This window comes from Oryzias latipes, chromosome 11, assembly GCF_053564925.1.
Source record: "Oryzias latipes strain Hd-rR chromosome 11, Olatipes_Hd-rR_3.1".
NCBI classification, from domain to species: domain Eukaryota; kingdom Metazoa; phylum Chordata; class Actinopteri; order Beloniformes; family Adrianichthyidae; genus Oryzias; species Oryzias latipes.
Window position 1 is genome coordinate 28,823,202 of NC_136247.1, and position 18,660 is coordinate 28,841,861.

The 18,660-nt window shown below is 42.4% G+C and overlaps 2 long non-coding RNA genes across 2 annotated transcripts; one reads left to right on the forward strand and one right to left on the reverse strand.

Moving 5' to 3' along the window:
• The first annotated feature begins 4,244 nt into the window (after positions 1-4,244).
• On the forward strand, positions 4,245-14,796 carry LOC111948170 (uncharacterized). Its single transcript, XR_013658977.1, has 5 exons — positions 4,245-4,306; positions 13,155-13,208; positions 13,344-13,495; positions 13,964-14,076; positions 14,246-14,796. It is a non-coding gene; the product is annotated as an uncharacterized LOC111948170 (long non-coding RNA).
• An 80-nt stretch (positions 14,797-14,876) lies between these two features.
• LOC144995443 (uncharacterized) lies at positions 14,877-17,206 on the reverse strand. The gene is made up of 3 exons (XR_013658978.1): positions 16,775-17,206; positions 15,680-15,742; positions 14,877-15,279 (listed from the first exon to the last, which is right to left on the reverse strand). It is a non-coding gene; the product is annotated as an uncharacterized LOC144995443 (long non-coding RNA).
• Between the last annotated feature and the right edge of the window lie 1,454 nt (positions 17,207-18,660).

The window sequence follows — 18,660 nt, forward strand, 5'->3', positions numbered from 1 at the left end:
GAACGGAGAGCCGCCGTGACGAGCTCCTCAAAAGAGTGGGTTTCTGGTTGCGAACACAGGTGGTCCTTAATGACTTCATTTAAAGACTGATAGAAGACCCCTCTCAATGCTGGATCCGTCCAGCCGGCTTCCACCGCCAGGATTCTGAAGTCTATGACGTGGTCGCTCACTGAGCGACTTCGCTGCTTAAGAGCCAGAAGCTTTCGTGAGGCTTCCTCCCGCTTACGGGGTTGGTCAAAAACCAGCCTGAATTCATTAATGAAGTGCTCGTACGATAGGTGGGTGACAGGATTGGCGGCCAGGAAAGCCTGAGCCCACTGCAGCGCTTTATTGCGGAGTGAGTTTATGATCAGGGTAATCTTGCTGAGGTCGGAGTCATAATACCTCGGGGCTTGCTGGAACAGGAGACTACATTGCAGCAGGAACCCTCCACAAGCTTCGACGTCGCCGAAGAATGGTTCCGGCTGCAGTCGGTAGTTTTCAGGTGACGGACCGGAAGCGGAAACTGCGGCGATGCTGGAAGCGGGAGGTGATGGTGCGGGGGTAGCCCCCTGGACAGTTAAATTCATCAAAGTTTGCGTTAGACCATCCAGGCGCCGAAAAAGTTCCTGTTGGGCAGAGGATACTTGCGACAGAGCGTCGGCTTGGCGGCCCAGGGCGATGCCTTGCTGGCTGACGGCAAAACGAAGTCCCTCTGGATCAGCTGGGTCCGGAAGTTGGCCAGTTTGTTCTGTCATGATTTCACAAGGATGAGGAACCCAGATGCTGCAACCCAGAAGGAAGACAGGTAAGTGGAGGATGAGAATGGATTTATTGTTTGCTCCAGATGTGAAGATGGCTGGTTTGAGGAGTGTCCAGGTTAGACGTGGCTGTGGCGTGGCTGGAGGGTCTTGAAGCGGTTAGCGGCTGCCGAGAGTTTCCGTGCTCCTGAGGCGTAGAATGGAAGGTCCGTGCTGCCGTCACTCGTGAGCGGTAGGATCCTGAGACAGGGAGCAAAGAATTAGTTAGAGCCAGAGACTTGGAACAAAGCTGTAACGAGGCTAGAACCAGAGCAGTCACCATAAGGGGTAACAAACTGGCGTCGAGTAGTGGCGTTGATCTCCTTTTGAATCCACAGAAGATGATCAGGAGAGTGATGGCAGCTGGTGGCAATCAGGAACATTAGGGCAGAGCTGGAGGGGGGAGGAGACCGCCAGGCACCGTGACAGGAACTTGTGAACAGAATAGATGTGCATGCTGTTTAGCAGGTAAGGCAAGGCAAGGCAAGTTTATTTGTATAGCACAATTCGTACACAAAGTAATTCAAGGTGCTTCACAAAACAGAAAATGCATTAAAATCACAATACATCATAGAAATAATCAACGTAAAATTTACTTTAAAAGAAAAGAAAAAAATTGAAAATTGATTTAAAAAGAAAGGAAGGAAAGGAAAGAAAAGTGCAGATAGGACCTTTCAGTCATATACACGGCTAAACAGAAATGTTTTAAGTCTAGATTTGAACATGAACACAGAAGAGGCCTGTCTTACGACTTCAGGGAGGCTGTTCCAGATTTTAGCTGCAGAATATTGAAACGCTGATTCCCCTTGTTTAGTTCTGACTCTGGGTATCAACAGGAGGCCGGCCCCTGAGGTCCTCAGAGTACGAGATGGTTCATATGGCACTAACATGTCAGAGATGTACTTTGGTGCTCGGCCATGGAGAGACTTGTACACAAGCAGAGCTGCTTTGAAGTCTATTCTTTGGGGTACAGGGAGCCAGCCAGGTGTGGGTATACTCAAATGCATGAGCCTGAGGCAAGGCCGACTCCTCCCACAGTGTGCTAATGAATCACACTTACTTTGGGAGTCAAGACGTGACTTGTCAGGTTCACCATATTGCCTAATTCATGCGGCTCTTACTCCGATGCGGCTTGTGTATGTTTAAAAGTAGTTAAACACGTGAAAATGGGTGGGTGCGGCTTGTTATCGGGTGCGCTTTGTAGTCCGGAATTTACGGTAGTTCCTCCTGCACTGAAAACTGGTGCTTTTACTCCCATACATAAAAAAATTGGGTTCAAATCCCACAGACCTCAATAATTACCGTCCCATTTCCAACCTTCCATTCATTTCAAAAATTCTTCAGAAAACAGTATCTGCTCAGCTTCTGCCCACCTTCTTCCGCTTGGTCATATTTTCCAAAAACACCACATCCCTTTTCATTGCTATGCAGATGACACCCAGCTCTATCTTTCCAGCCAACCCAACTCCACATTGCCTCCATTAGCGCTGGTTGACTGCATCAATGAAGTCAAATCCTGGTTCACCTCAAACCTTTTAAAACTCAATAGCAATAACACTGAATTTCTTCTGATAGGCACCAAATCCACCCTGAACCAGACCAACCATTTCTCTCTTTACATTGACGGCTCCACCATCTCTCCCTCCCCTCAGGTAAAGAGTTTGGGCGTCATCCTCGACAGTAGTCTCTCTTTCACTTCTCACATAAACAACATCACCCGCTCAGCCTACTTCCATCTACGCAACATGCAACGTCTCATGTCCTCCCTCACTCCTCAGTCCACTGCTGTACTGGTACACAGTCTTTTTACTTCCCACCTGGACTACTGAAACTCTCTTCTATTTGGTCTCCCCCAGACAATCCTCCATAAACTTCAACTGGTTCAGAATTCAGCTGCTCGTATCACTATTTTTTTGTTTATCTCAACCTCAGATTATTTACTAGTATGGCCTGCATCAGGGTTCATTTAGATTTAGCTGTAAATCTATGTTAATTTTTATGTTGAAATGCTTCAAGCAGTTCTTTTTATTTTTAGAAGCAGCAGTGTATTCAAAGCAATTTTGAAAAAAGCTATTTCAATAAATATTAAGAGTACTAATTCTGTATGATTTTATTTTTCGTCTTGGTTTGAGCTACAAAAGCTGGTAATTACACTATAAGTCTTAATTCTAGCATAATAACTCTTGAATTAAAATAATATCTTCTTACGGTTCTTTTTAGGTTTTAGGATCTTTTTACTCAAAGTGAGTAATAAACAGCAGTTAAAGAAGAATTTATAAACTACTTTTCAGATTGTTTTACTTAAAGATAGTAATTGAAATGAGTATTTTACCACTAATTTTGAGTTGTTTTTTCTCTTTCTGAAAGCCAAGATATTTTTTCTGATTTTAATATCTTATCAAGTGAAATTATCTTACTGCACTGGCAGATAATTTCACTTGTTTTTTAGACCATATAATCTAAAAATAAATCCTTTTTCTTGTATTTAGACAGTTATTTTCTGCATGAAATTGATAATAACTGAATGTTTGTGTTGAAGTTCTTCCAGTGGTTGCATTGAATTGAATGGGAGTCTCTCTGCAGCATCAGTGCATGAAAGAGTGAATGACATGAGTGGAGTTTGTTCTGCTGCTACTTCCTGAATGTTTGCAGTTCAGAGCTGACTGCTTTCATCAGGAAACAGTGAAGTCTGCTCAGTTAGTTTGATCTCTAAAGATGTCCACACAAACTGAAGCTGCAGCAGATTGGAGAGTGAAATTTAGCAGAAATCTTCATCCAGATGGAAGAGAACAAAGTGAGGTGGAGATGTTAGATGATGAAGAGCAGCACTCTGATCATGGATTACAACAAACTGGTGAGCAGAAAAACTTCAGACTAAATACTACAATATTATTTCAAATCATTTGGACCAAATCACTGTTATTTCTCTGATATTTGGATTATTTAGTGAAACAATGACATTTGGAAATGTAGATTCTAAATAATCATCATGTTCACATAAAGAACTTCCCTTTTTGTCCTTCTAGAAAAAGACATTGCTGCAATACTGTTCAGTCAGGAAGAAATTGTAGCATGCATGACAACGGTTTGAATAGAATTCTGGAAATAAACGAAATCTGCTTTTTAGGAAATCAGAAGCAGAAGAATCTTCAAGCTGAGAGAAGAAACTGTTTCAGAGTTTTCAAGTTTTCTCTGGGAGTTTTCTGTTTCCTGATTCTGGCTGGACTCATGACTCGCTGTAAGAATTGAACATTTTATTTCTAACATCTCATATTCAGTTTTTAGGTCATTTTATATTTTTGTGGTTTTTAAATGTTTTTGTTTTTGTTAAGTCAGTTTTCTTTTAGATACAGAAGAAAAAAACACTAACAGTATTTTTATTGTTACCATGACAACAATGTCTTACAGAAATCATGAAATAACTTCTTTTGATTCATATCAAAGTGATTCTGTTACAGATCATCTGCTGTCTTTGGAAAACAATCAAACAGAAACCAGAAAGAATCACCTGCAGACTGAACTTTCAGGTAAAACTTCTTTTACACATCTTGCATATTTTCTACTGAGTTCTAATTTTCTATACTGACATCCAGACTACTCATTACTCCTCAATGACAAAGCTGCAACACGGTTTCTGGAGAACAGGCGCATTTTAATCTCTTTCTTTCCATGTAACGCCGTGAAAACTCTTCGGAGTTCTTGGTTGAATTAACCAGCTTGAACATGTTACACTGATAAGAATGATGAGCCAACTCACTCTCACTGCAACATATTTAATTTTGAAAAAGCTACAAAATTTCAGTCAAAAGAACCCACTTAGCACAGATTCTATTGACTCTTTCATGCCGTTCTGACTTTCCTTCTTCTGTTGGTCATCTTCTGATGTATTCTCATAACCTTGCACTATAAACACACACAATACACTAGTTGCAGCCAAACACAAAACATAACTCTTTATCAATATCTCTCAAAAACATTACACAGTGCCAGCACAGTTCTGCACTGTTTCACTGATTTTATGAATGAACAAAAATCACAAAATGCATTCTACTCCATTGGCCATCACTTGAAATTCCAACATAAGAACTTATAATACTTTTACAAAAAGCACAGCTTATTTCCTTCTAGCTTACACTGGACTGAAACATTTCTAATGTGAGTTAAACTGCTCACTACTGATCCACATCCGCCATCTTGTCAACAAAACGTGGCGTCCGAGTCATATCAACATATTAACTTCACTGATGTTCCTCTCTGAAACACTTAAGACACATCCTTACTGTCACAAATCATTTGTGTGTTGATTTCAGCCAGCTTACCTGCAAAATATCCAAAATTTTAGTCAAAATAGCTTAGTCACATGGTCTGCTGACTCATTCATGCCGTCCTGACTTTGCTTCTTCTGCTGGTCAGCTGCTGATGTCTAGACCAGTGTTTGTCAGCCGGTGTGGGAGATGTTCAGGTGTGCCGTGGGAAATGACCCATTAACTGATCTAAAAATATTTCCATCTCCAGGATTTCAGCTCTGTGTTCATCCAAACAGGCCCTGATAAAACACTGAATAGTTAAGAATATAAAAGATCATAAAACACTTTTTGCTTTGTGTTTATTTGATTATATTAAAGACATTTTTATAAGAATGACAGTACCGCGATTTAGCTGCAGCATGAGCTCTATTTTAGGAAAAGTCCCGCCCCTTTAACTGTCTCCACCAATCATTCTTAGAGGCTTAATCACACGTCATCAGTCTGACCAATCAGAAGTGGTTAAAGTCTTCACTTCCTTGTTCAGATTCTGCTCATAAAGTCTCTCAGTTCCAACAGAAATACCAGCTAAAGCTCGTCTTTAGCGGTGTAGCTTTCCGCAGAATCCGATGTCAGACCGTGGAACAAGTGAACAAAACAATGAAGCTCAGAGAAGAGAGTCTATCTGCCATCACTACATCTCCCATGATGCATTGGGTTAAAGTGACAGCGTCTCAGCTTACAATGAGTCTTCCTTGTTAAACGTCTTGAAACCCCAACGAACACACATCAACCAGTTTTTAAGTCTTCTTGATAAAATCAGAGGTCAGAGGTCAACAGTTTAGTTCTCCTTCAAGGTTTTTGTTTATTAACAGCCAAACATCCCAGAGTTTGGTCAAAGTCATCTTTCTAACTGAAACACTTTTCTAAGAACGTCTGGATTATTTTATATGTTAAACTTAAGAACTCAGTCCTTAGAGAGGGGTTGGACTCTCTACCACTCTGGAGTTGCCCAAGGTGAGAGGCGGCGGGCTGGCGTGGGCTTACTCGTGAGCCCCCAGCTCAGCCGCCAAGTGTTGAGTTCACCCCGGTGGATGAGAGGGTCATGTCCCTCCGCCTCCAGGTGGGGGACAGGTCTCTAACTGTGGTTTCGGCTTACGGGCCGAACAGCAGTTCGGAGTACCAGGCCTTCTTGGTGTCTCTCGAAAGGGTACTGGAAAGTGCCCCAACGGGGGACTCCATTGTCTTCCTGGGGGACTTCAAGGCCCACGTGGGCAATGACAGTGGCACCTGGAGGGGTGTGATTGGTAGGAACGCCCCCCCTGATCTGAACCCGAGTGGTGTTTTGTTATTGGACTTCTGTGCTCGTCATAGTTTGTCCATAACGAACACCATGTTCGAGCACAAGGGTGTCCATCAATACACCTGGCATCAGGACACCCTAGGGCACAAGGGTGTCCATCAATACACCTGGCATCAGGACGCCCTAGGCAGGAGGTCAATGATCGACTTTGTAGTTGTTTCAGGTGACCTTCGCCCCTGTGTTTTGGACACCCGGGTGAAGAGAGGGGCGGAGCTGTCCACCGATCACTACCTGGTGGTGAGTTGGATTCGCTGGCGGGGAAGGAGGCCGGAAAGATTTGGAAGACCCAAACGTACTGTGAGGGTCTGCTGGGAACGTCTGGCTGAGCCCTCCGTCAGGGCAGTCTTTAACTACCACACCCCTGAGAACTTCAAACAGGTACCGAGGGAGGTTGGGGACATTGAGTCCGAGTGGACCATGTTTTCCACCTCCATTGTCTCTGCTGCTGCTCGGAGCTGTGGTCGCAAGGTCTCTGGTGCCTGTCGCGGCGGTAACCCCCGAACCCGGTGGTGGACACCGGAAGTAAGGGATGCCGTCAAGCTGAAGAAGGAGTCCTACCAGGCCTGGCTGGCCTGCGGGACTCCAGAGGCAGCTGACAGATACCGGCAGTCTAAGCGAGCTGCGGCCCGGACTGTTGCGGAGGCGAAAACTCGGTCCTGGGAGGAGTTCGGTGAGGCCATGGAGAAGGACTATCGGTTGGCTTCGAAGAAATTCTGGCAAACCATCCGGCGACTCAGGAGGGGAAAGCAGTTCTCCACAGGCACCATTTTCAGTGCAGGTGGGGAGCTGTTGACTTCGACTGAGGACATTGTCGGGCGGTGGAAGGAGTACTTCGAGGATCTCCTCAATCCCACTGACACGCCTTCTTTTGAAGAAGCGGAGAGTGAGGACTTTGGGGTGGGGCTGTCTATTACCCGGGCTGAAGTCACTGAGGTAGTCAACGAGCTCCTCGGTGGCAAGGCCCCGGGGGTGTTTTTTGTTAAAACTTTCAAAGAATTCATCTTTGATTAAGACAAAAGAAAAACTGATAAAACTTCAACATGTTCACTTTTTGTGGACCTACAGAAAACATAAATAAATATAATGTTAGTCTTTTTGTGTGTAAAATTAATCAAACATATTGTGATCATATTGTTCAAAAATTACAGTTCCTTTTGCACCAACATTAAAATAAATATTTAAAAAAAGAATGAAAGAATATATTTGGTTTTTTTGTGAGGTTACATAAAATTACATGTTAATAAACTGGAGGGAAAAACAACTAGCAGGATAAAATGTCAAATAATTTAGTCGAAAATTATTACCGAAAACTAACTTAATTTTTATTAAAGATAATATAAAGATACTTTATTGATCCCATCTTAGGAAATTGGGTTGTTGCATCGTCAGCGTTAGGCTCAAGATACAAACACACAAACAGTGGGTGACAACAGAGAACAGATCAATCAATCAGAGAAAAGACACATCAGGTAACCCTTGGTCTATCCTAGGCACTTTAACATTGGGAGTTGGGTCATCTAGACCCACTAGACAGTGCTCTGAACCTTTTTTCTTCAATGATTTGTGGTCTTCACTGGTGTCCATGGATTACATGAAATCTTTCCACCTTTATCCACCTTTGTCATGGTATGGAGAACACGTCAATGGAAGGGGGGGGGGTCATCTAAGATAGCAAAGGGTTAAAAAAACTGTTGGTTTGCATGACCCCTTTTTTATTACATCTTTTAGAAAAAACAGCTGCAGCTTCCAGCTTTTTCTCCCACAATCTTCTTCTGTTTTTTTACATTTTTTATTTTATCTTTTTCGGGGTCACGGGGCTGCTGCTGGAGCCTATCCCAGCCACTTATGGGCGAAGGCAGGGGACACCCTGGACAGGTCGCCAGTCTGTCACAGAGTCACACACATCACACACCCATTCACTCTCACAGCCACACCTATGGACAATTTGGAGTAACCAATTGACCTATGAAACATGTTTTTGGACAGTGGAAGGAAGCCGGAGTCACTGGAGAGAACCCCAGCATGCACGGGAAGAACATGCAAACTCCACACAGAAAGGTCCCCCACTGATGTACTGTTTCAGGTCCCCCAGCCGGGGACTTGAACTGGGGGCCTTCTTGCTGTGAGGCAAGAGCGCTAACCACTGCACCACCGACATCTATTAGAAAAGAAAAGCTGCAACTTCCAGCTTTTTCTGCTACAATTATAACAAAAATGCATGTGAGATTGTGGAGGGACTGTACATCAATACACACTATAGAGTTACTCAAGGATAAAGTTGGCCCTCTGTGTTTCCATCTGTGCTCTGAAATGTTTCCATTACACAAGCGAGTTTCCATCTACATCTTGGTGCATTGTCTTCTTGCAGGATCACAACGTCGTTTACTTAAAGGTTACGTAAGGCTTTCTGCCATTTTTGTTGTTGTTGGAGATTTGACAGATATTCTCACTTCCATCTCTGATGGGACTCATTTCCAAGAAACTGAACTCTTTTCCATCTTTTGTTCAAGTACAAATCTTCTTTGGAGAACTGACCAGGAGGAGAAAGAATAATTGAGGACCTCATAGTTAATATGTAACTTGGCGTAAGTGGTTCTGGACCAGTGGGATCATTGAGATGTTTAACTGTTAATGGTCTGCTTTGATGATTGCCATTGTTTAATAAAGAAACGTTCTCAACCTTGTAGTATCCAGTCGGTTTGAACGTTTGTCTAGCATTGCTGTTAGGATGTTTCGCACTGTTCGAATTTGGCGTTCCTATACAACTCCCATGTGGCTGGCTGCTGGGACATTCAACACAAATTCACAACCGATAGCTTTTTGGCGTTCTTGGTCCATGCCTTTCATTAACTGCAAAACTCTCTTCTGGCGCCCATGAAGTTTGTTCCTTGGTCGCATTTGACTTGTCGGACGGGACGTCTTATTGCAATGAGAGCGTGAAGGGCGTCAATGAAGGCCTCTGCTGTTAAATCGTCTAATGTTTCAATGTGCACAGCTCGTGAACATAAGCATGTGAACAACAGTCTGTATCTTTTGATTCTTTTCTTCCTTCTTTCACTGTGAAGTAGTGGAGGGGCTGTTACTGTTCTAACTTCTGGCAAATCTACCATCCGTTGAATGTTTGTAGCCTTTCTGTATTTTATACTGTTGGAAAATATAATCTTTCGCTTTGAGATTACTTTCCTTGTTGCATGTTCAAAAAGGTCGAGAAGAAGAAAACCACGGGATTCGGCCGGATTAAGTTTAACAAATTTATTCCCTAACAATATTTCTAAAAAGTAAAAGATAATAAAACAGAATAAAACAGATCGATCTGGGTGTCCAAAACCAAGGCCTGCAATACGCAAGAGGTTACATTCCGAATTCACATGCAGCTTGTCTGGAGACACAGAAAAGTTCCTTGAGTTCAGACTTTTAAGCATGTGGTCAGAACATCCTCCCCCGGGAGCAAGATGGCCGCCGAATCTCCGCCTCTGGTCGCTAGAGATTGGCTGACAGACGAGCCCGCCTACTTCCTTCAGCCCATCCTTAGAATCACAGCATCTGGTCTCTGGGGGGAACCTCACAGATGGACACGGTACGGAATCCCCATGGGTGGCAGGAACTGTCACCGCAGGAAGTCGATCCTAGAGCTTTGTTCTTCACACGGGAGCAGATGCCTGTGGCGATTCCCAGGGATGGAAATCAGTATCAAAGATGATTGATTTATGATCCAAGTCAGACCTACAACCAAATGGCCTCAGAAGATCAAAGACTGTTTTCTCCTGAACGGGGGGTTGAGATTGTAGCTGCATTCCTGACACCTCTCACATATGCAACTATAGGAAGCAACTTCAGAGTTGAAAGGATGTTAAAGCACACACTTCAGCAAATGACTTATCTTCACTGTAATAAAAATTTAAGACTGACACGCCCTAATGAAATTACCAAAAAATATAAATTCCTTCAATACATTTCACACAGTGATAGATGTGTGACGAAACAACATTTCCACATCCTACAATCCAGATTCCATTTTCATGTAATACATTTGTGGTCATGCCTCTGCCTTGGGGCTGTAGATGACTAGGCATGATAGTATTTAGCCAGTAAAGCTGACACATCGAATCTTTGGGAAAGATTGCAGGGTGTTTGACTTCATAATGTAGAGCTGATTGTAAAAATCTTCCTCCTACTCTGAGAACATTTTGATGTCTTGAAAGGTGTTCAGCTGTCTAAGTCTGTTGTTCTTAGCTATAGTACTTTCTCTTTGGGTTCTTATTTTCTGTATTTCTCTTGTACAGGCTTCTCCTTGTGCTTGCTTAAAAATGAAGGTTTCTGTTGCATTTCTCTCTTCAAGGTCAGAAGCTTCATTTGTTCTTTGGTGAAACCTTTGAAGTCTTTGAGAAATCTTCTAAGGCTACGTTCACACTGCAGGCTGAAACGACCCAATTCCGATTTTTTTGCCCCTGTGCGACCCAATTCCGATCTTTTCATGACAGTCTGAACGACACAGATCCGATCTTTTCAAATGCGACCCAGGCCACTTGGGTATGCCGTCCTGAATCCGAAACGTATCCGATCTTTTCAATTGCGACCGCCGTCTGACCGGCCAGGCCACCTGAATCCGAATCGTACGTCATCGATACGCAACAAACGTTCTGCGTTTAAATAGGCGGGAACGTGAATGTAAACATCAACCATGGCGGACGATGCATCAGATACCAGTCAGTGGAAGGGAAGCGAGGTCACCGATTTCATTAATATTTGGGGTGACAGCTCTATTCAGGCCAAACTCCAGGGCTCTTATCGCAACCGGGCGGTTTTTGAAAAATTTCCAGCTAAATGGCAGAGCGTGGTGTTGAACATTTCCCGCGATTCTTTTTCTTTCTTTCTCCCCTTTCTGACCGTGGTCAGAAGCACGGGGGACCGAAGGCAGATCCTCCTCCTCCCCGTTTGGACCCTTAGATTCTCGGGTTAATAAAAGAGTCCATAGCATTTATTCTGGGGGAAACCTTCTTTTATTACCGTTGTCCTTCCTCCGTAACACACAACATGAATGCGCGCCCACACTGCCCCCCCCCCATTCTCTCCCGCTACACGCGCTCTTCTCCTGTCTCTTACACAAAGGCGCGCGCGCGCGCCCTCAACACACAAACATTCCCATTCCACAACAGTGGGTGCAGATGATCCTGGCTCCAATACCTTCTTAAAAATGAGAAGATTGTTATTGTGCTGGCTCCTTAGGGAAAATAAATGTAATAATGCAAAAAGAGCTCCGCTGTTGACAACACTGTTGTTGGCATCCATTGTTAACGTTAGCTACTTCCGCAAACAACAAGTGACGTCGTTCACCGTTGAGTACTCTTCTGCGCATGCGGGTCAATTTTGGGTCGTTTCACGGTCACACTGTAGATCACAAGAGTTCGGAATTAGAAATGTGAACGGGTAAATTTGCTTTCTCTTTGCATTTTTTATGAGTTGAGTAAGAAATGATTTTCCCTCTCATCACTGCTTTTGCTGTTTCCCAAACAAGACATGGTGAGATATCTGGAGTATTTGTCATGACTTGCTAGGCTAACAGACCCAGACGCTGGAACCCAGAAGGAAGACACAGGTAATTGATGAGGTAAGTAATGGATTTTAATGTCTCCGGTGTGGTTAGGTTTGTGGCAGAGCTTGAAGTGGTATTGGGCTTGCGGCAAGGCTTGAGGTTCTGTGATGGCTCGTGACGTGGCTGGAGGTTGGACGAAGCTTTGTGGCGTGGTAGGTAGCTTCCGTGAAGTAATACTGCTCGTATAGTCTGGAGACTCAGGTGTCCACTCGTGGTTTGATAATCCTGACGACAAGAAGGCAAAATGCAAATTAGGCGAGAGCACATGCATGGAACTAGAATTACTATGATGACCAGACTAAGCACCATCTGGCGCAACGAACTGGCAAAGAATACTGATCCTGGAGCTCCTTATGAAGGTCTGTAGGCATGATGAGTTGGGTGGACGCAGCTGAGACGAATCAGAGGCCAAGCGGGGGGGGGGGTTGCCAGACGCACCATGACAGTACCCCCCCTCAACGACCGCCTCCAGGCGGTCCAGGTTGGCGAATCCGGTTGGGCCCTGTAGAAGTCCTCAATAAGGGACGGGTCCAAAATGAGAGAGCGGGAGATCTCAGGACCGTAACCCTCCCAATCAACCAGGATGTGGAATCCATGACCCAGACGCCGGACATCCAAAACCCGGCTAACCGGGCTTGGGGGTGGGGGCCTGGGGTTGCTCCGGGGGGGGGGCGCTTTTTGGCTCCTCTCTCTCTCTGTGTGGGGTGGGTGGTGCTGGGCCTGGGGTGTCGGCGCTCCCGGGGATGGGGTCCCTGGGCTGGGGTGACCTGGCCCCTATGCTGGGGGGGGGGGGGGGGGGGGGGGCTGGGGGGGGGCTGTTTGACCACCGGGGATGAACCGCGCTGCTGCAGTCTCGGATGTGGGAGTGCAGCCACGTCTCAGTGGAGCTCAGTAGGCTGCATTCCTGAAACTCCTGGGTGTTCATTAGCGTCGTTAGGTCTTGTTGGCCAGTGAGCGCACATTCCCCTTAATGACTGCAGCACGACAGTGTTTTGCCAAAGGACACTTGAACACATGTGCAGGCAGATTGGGAATCAAACCTGCCTAAACTGCTCCACCTCTGCATCATGACCAACCCCCCCACTAAAGTGAAGATTGCTTGGTATCTGTTGAAGGCCATGTGATTGTTCATTTAAGTACAAATCAATAAGAAATGGACTTCTACTGTCTTTCAGGCATCAACAAAACTCTTTGGGATGAAATAAAACAGCTGAAAAATCAGACTGAAGGTGAGAAAAGACTGAAAACTAATGGATGATATCAGTTTGTTTGGATCATGTTTACCTTTGAACTGAACTGGAAAGTTTTAGTAGAAAATACAGATGAAACCAGAAAGTAAACCCTGCAGGATTTTTGTATCTCAGTCTATGAAGGTAATCGGTGTCCTGAAGGATGGAAGAGATTTGGAAGCAGCTGCTACTATAAATCTACTGAGAAGAAATATTGGATGGACAGCAGGAGTTTCTGTCAGGATGAAGGATCTGATCTGGTGGTGGTGAACAGCAAAGAGGAACAGGTGGGTGTGTTCACACTAGTTCCTTCCAGCTTCTTGTGTCTTGGATTCTCCACCTGTATGTGTGCTGCTGTTGTCTGGATGCTGATGGATTCCAGCTGAAATTCTCCTCAACAACTCAGATTTCATGTTTGTCTTTCAGCAACATTTCAAAGAAACGTTGTGATGGAACACAGAAACTCTTTTTCCCACTTCTAATGTCTTCAATTCCAAATAGGCTAAACTGGGATTCAGTAGAAATGGACTGTTGGCCCTGAAGACAAAACAAGAAGCAAAAACTAAATGAACAGAAATCTGCATCAAAGAAAGTCAGATTTTGTTCCTCAGATGAACTTTCTCTCAGTTTTTAGGACAATTATCCAGAACAGATGAATCCTAAAGACCAGGCATTATTTTACTGGACATTTAGGGTGAAAGGAAACCAAGATGGAGAGAATGTATTAAGAAAGAACATTTTCTTTTGTTTACTAGGAGTTTGTTTCTGCATTGAATCAGAAAGCAGAATCCTGGATCGGTTTGATTAATTTATGGTCATTACCGAAACCTGAATGGAAATGGGTGGATGGATCACCACTGACAGAAACGTAAGACTTTGTTTCTTTTACAACGTTACTAAATTCATTCTTTATGGCTGAGTCTGATTGTAAATGTGTGAAATCCTTTAAAAAATACAGAAAATGTTTGTAACATCATAATTCAGACCAGTTTATGAACTGAATTTAGACCAGAGGTAAACAGAATGTTTTATCACAGGTTCTGGGATGAGAGGATTTCAAAAGATCCGGACGGCTACAGCGATGCAGTGTCCTTAAGTGCTGACGGGAAATGGACACGACAGTATGTAGTAAACAACAAAAACTGGATCTGTGAGAAAAACATAAAATTCTGAATATTTCTGTTTCTGATCTGTGCATTGATTTAACTGTTTAGTAATGTAACTACAAACATGCTTTATCTTTTTTATTTCTTTTTGTGTACTTCTACCAAATAGTGCTTAAAGGAAGGTTGTATTTTAGTTTCTGGTGAATTGTTCAGAGAAATGAAGGTGTCATCTATCAACAACTTCATCACATTTAAATATCAGTTAAAATGACTCAGATAAACAGGAAACTGTAATAAATGACATGAAAACGAGCTAACTTAGAGCAGCAGTTCAGACTCAGGTTTGGTCTGTAGCAAATAACAAACAGCTTCCACAAAGTCAACTGAAAAGTTACATCTAGAAAGGGAAGTCAATGTTTGGAACATTTTTCTGTATTTTCTCATGATTTTGATGGAATATTAAAAGAATTTATGATGGAAAAGTGTCTTTTGTCTGAATATATTCCTGGTTCTGTTTTGGGTCTCTGTATTATTTTTGAGAAATGTATTTAATTACTGATTTTTCTTTGACACAGCTGCTTATTTTTAATTATTTATATTTGTAAAACTAAATATATCAGAGGTTGCATGCATGTCCAATCCAAGTTAAAGTTTCTTTTTTCAAGCTGGGGTTCTCTCCCAGAGGCCTGGGAGCTTGAGGGTCCTGCACAGCATCTTAGCTGTTCCTAGCACTGCCTTTTCTGGACTGACATGTCTGAGGTTTTTCCATCATCTGCTGTAGCCACTCCTCCAGATTAGAGGTTACCATGGGAACCACCATCACCTTCACCTTCCAGGCTTTCTCCAGCTCTTCTCTGAGTCTCTACTTGTTCTCCAGGTTCTCATGTTCCTTCTTCCTGATGTTTCCACATCCACCACATCAGCTTTCAGCTTCATTTCACAGCAGGGGGGGTCAAACTCCAGGCCTGGAGGTACAGGAATGCTGTCTCAAAGATCAACCCACCAGTACGGTGGCCCAGAAGGGTCACAACACAACACATTAACTTTATACACAACAGACTAACTTTACACACAACGATGTTGTGCAAAGAAAATTTCCTGAACTTTTATGATCCCCCCCCCCAGTGCCGGCCCTGGTCTTCTGGGGGCCCTAAGCGAGATTTAATTTGTGGGCCCTCTAACTGATCAGCAGCACCAACAAAACGCAACTGTTGTTGTAATATAAATGAGATATATCTAGTGCAGAATGTTGGAAAGAAGTGCCTTCACTGTTGTGCGTCTGTGCACAAATGTATGACTGTCCTTTAAGTAATAATGAAACAATAAGTTTGATTTGGGTTCCATATTGGGTAGATTTGAACTTACCAGCAGCAACATCAACATTTTCCCTTTCAACAGAAGATGTGGTGACAGGAGTTTCCTCTGCAGCTAAAAAACAAGAATTATTATACAATAATTATTGATGAAGTTAATAAAATAACTATAGCAGAATACTACTAATAGTTTAGTGGTTCAGTTAAAATCTGTGTGCAGGTTTTTCACAATGTCATGATCTTTTTATATATTTATGAGAAATAGATTGTTGGATTATATATTTGCACAAGATCATATTTATTTATTTAATTATGAACAGTTTGGGGCTCCATACTCTTCAGCCGCTGTTTATGGAAAAAAGGGGTTATGCAGACACTGTATACATGCCACATGAAGGGATGTGGATGCTGCACCTCCTCCAATACTTTTTGATACTTTTTGAGAGCAGAAGAAAATGTTGGCTGACACGGAACTGTGCAAAACATCCTCATTATGTAAAACCAAAACTGCAAAATACAAATAAGAAAGAACTGTACCTATTTATAAATAATAAATGTGAATAATAATTTGAGTATAAATGGAAATATAAGCATTTATGCACTTCTTATTCTATTATTTTGTATGTTCATAATTTTACAATGAGTACATTTTTTTTTTGTCATTAATAAATTAGAACCTTTATTTCCTATGTATTTGGCAGTTTTGATTCTCCATATTTCATGCCAATGCAAGATTTTAAGACACATTGTTGAAAAAGTCAGACTACCTGACTGTCTATAACAGATAAACAGGAGTTTTTTTACTGACATAAACCGGAAAATGCAGAACGCACTAAATATGTGTTAGCAAAATAATGAAACAATACAATAACGTGAGTTAAACATTTATCAGCCATCACCATTGTTGTTATTTAATCTTCTCTTCGCCGTTTTGGAAGGTCATGTCTGACCTCATCCAGGAAACTTGGGTATCAGAATTATTTTAGAGTTTTCCATTGGAAATTACGACAAACGGGGTCGTTTATGTGCAAACTTCACCTGTCTTTCTAACTTTACCGAACTTCGGATCAATTAGTATTTTAAATCGCGAATGCACAGAAATACTGGATAATGTAAAAAATATGGCCCCATCATCCTCCAAACTTACCTTGTGATTGATGCTGAAGTTGTTCATCTTTTTTCAGCTCCTGATGGATAAAGTCTCTTCGGCATCAAGTGCTCTTGTTGTCGCTTTGATCAGCGTGACAAAATGCACTCGTTTTTTTTCTTTTCTCAACTTTATTGAAACAAAATGCGCTCGTAAATGCACACTGTGCCAGGCTTAGATGCAGTGATGTTGGCCAATCGTTGCTGAGAGTGGCGTAACGTCATTATTTGGGTTGCCAGATTGGTTCAGGTGTGTTGACAAGGGGGATCATTAAAGTGCAGGAAACTTTCTTTTGCACAACATTCACAGCTATGAAATAGGTTGCCAGATTTGGGTCTTTTTTTTATTTTATTTTTTCGCCACTTCGGGGCCCTGGTGGTGACGGGGGCCCTACGCGGCTGCGTAATTCGCGTATAGGGAGGGCCGGCCATGCCCCCCCCCCCCCCCCCCCCCCTTCAACACACCTGAACCAGTCTGGCAACCCAAATAATGACGTTACGCCCCTCTTAGCAACGATTGGTCAACATCACTGCATCTGAGCCTGGCACAGTGTGCATTTATTGTTTCAATAAAGTTGGGAAAAAGAAAAAAAAGCGTATTTTGTCACGCTGATCAAAGCGACAGCAAGAGAACTTCACACCAAAGAGACTATCCATCAGGAGCTGAAAAAGATGAACTTCAACATCAATGACAAGGTAAGTTTGGAGGATGTTGGGGCCTTATTTTTACATTATCCAGTATTTCGGTGCAGCTGCGCAATTTACGTAAAATAGTAACCGATCCGAGGTGAAGATTGCACAAAACGACCCCGTTTGTCTTAATTTCCAATGGAAAACTCCAAAATAATTCTGATACCCAAGTTTCCAACATGAGGTTGCACATGACCGTGTAAAACAGCGGAGAGTAGAGAAAAGTAAATAATGATAATGGTATGATGGCTGATAAATGTTTTATTTCCTAACACATATTAGTGCACTCTGCATTTTCCTGTTTATGTCAGTATAAAAACTGCTGTTTATCTGTTAGAGACAGTCAGGTATTCTAACTTTTTCAACAATTTGTCTTAAAATCTTGCATTGGCATAAAATATGGAGAATCAAACCGCCAAAAACAAATAGGAAATAAATGTTCTCATTTAAATGACAAACAAAATAGATGTACTAATTTTAAAATTATGAACATACAAAATAATAAATAAAGAAGTGTATAAATGCTTATATTTCCATTTATGCTGAAATTATTGCTCACATTTATCATTTATAAATGGGTACGTTTATTTCTTAGTTGTATTTTACATAATGATGTTTTGCACAGTTCCGCCTCAGCCGACAGTTTCTTCTGCTCTCAAAAAGTATCAAAAAGTATTGGAGGTGGTGCAGCATCCACATCCCAAGATGTTCCTCTGAAGATGTCATCTCAGGTCATTTTAATAGCATGTAAAGTCATTTAAAAAACAGTGTCTTCATAACCCCTCTTTTTATATAAATAGCAGCTGAAGAGTATGAAGTCCTAAACTGTTCATAAATAAATACATAAATATGACCATGCAAATATACAATCAAACAATAAATCTCTTATAAATATATAAAAAGATAATGAAATTGTGAAAAACCTGCACACAGACTTTAAATGAGCCAATATATTATTAGAATTCTGCTATTGTTATTTTATTAGCTTTATCATTGATTATTGTATATTAATAATTCTTGTTTTTTAGCTGCAGAAGAAACTGTTGTCACCACATCTACTGTTGAAGGGGAAAACATTTGACTGTTTGACTTTTCACTGTTTGCTTTTGTTGAAGTTCTGTATCTCATGTTCCAGGGGCTCCAAGAAAGGCGTGAATGGAAGAGGAACCTACTGGATCCAAAATTCCACCTACCGGT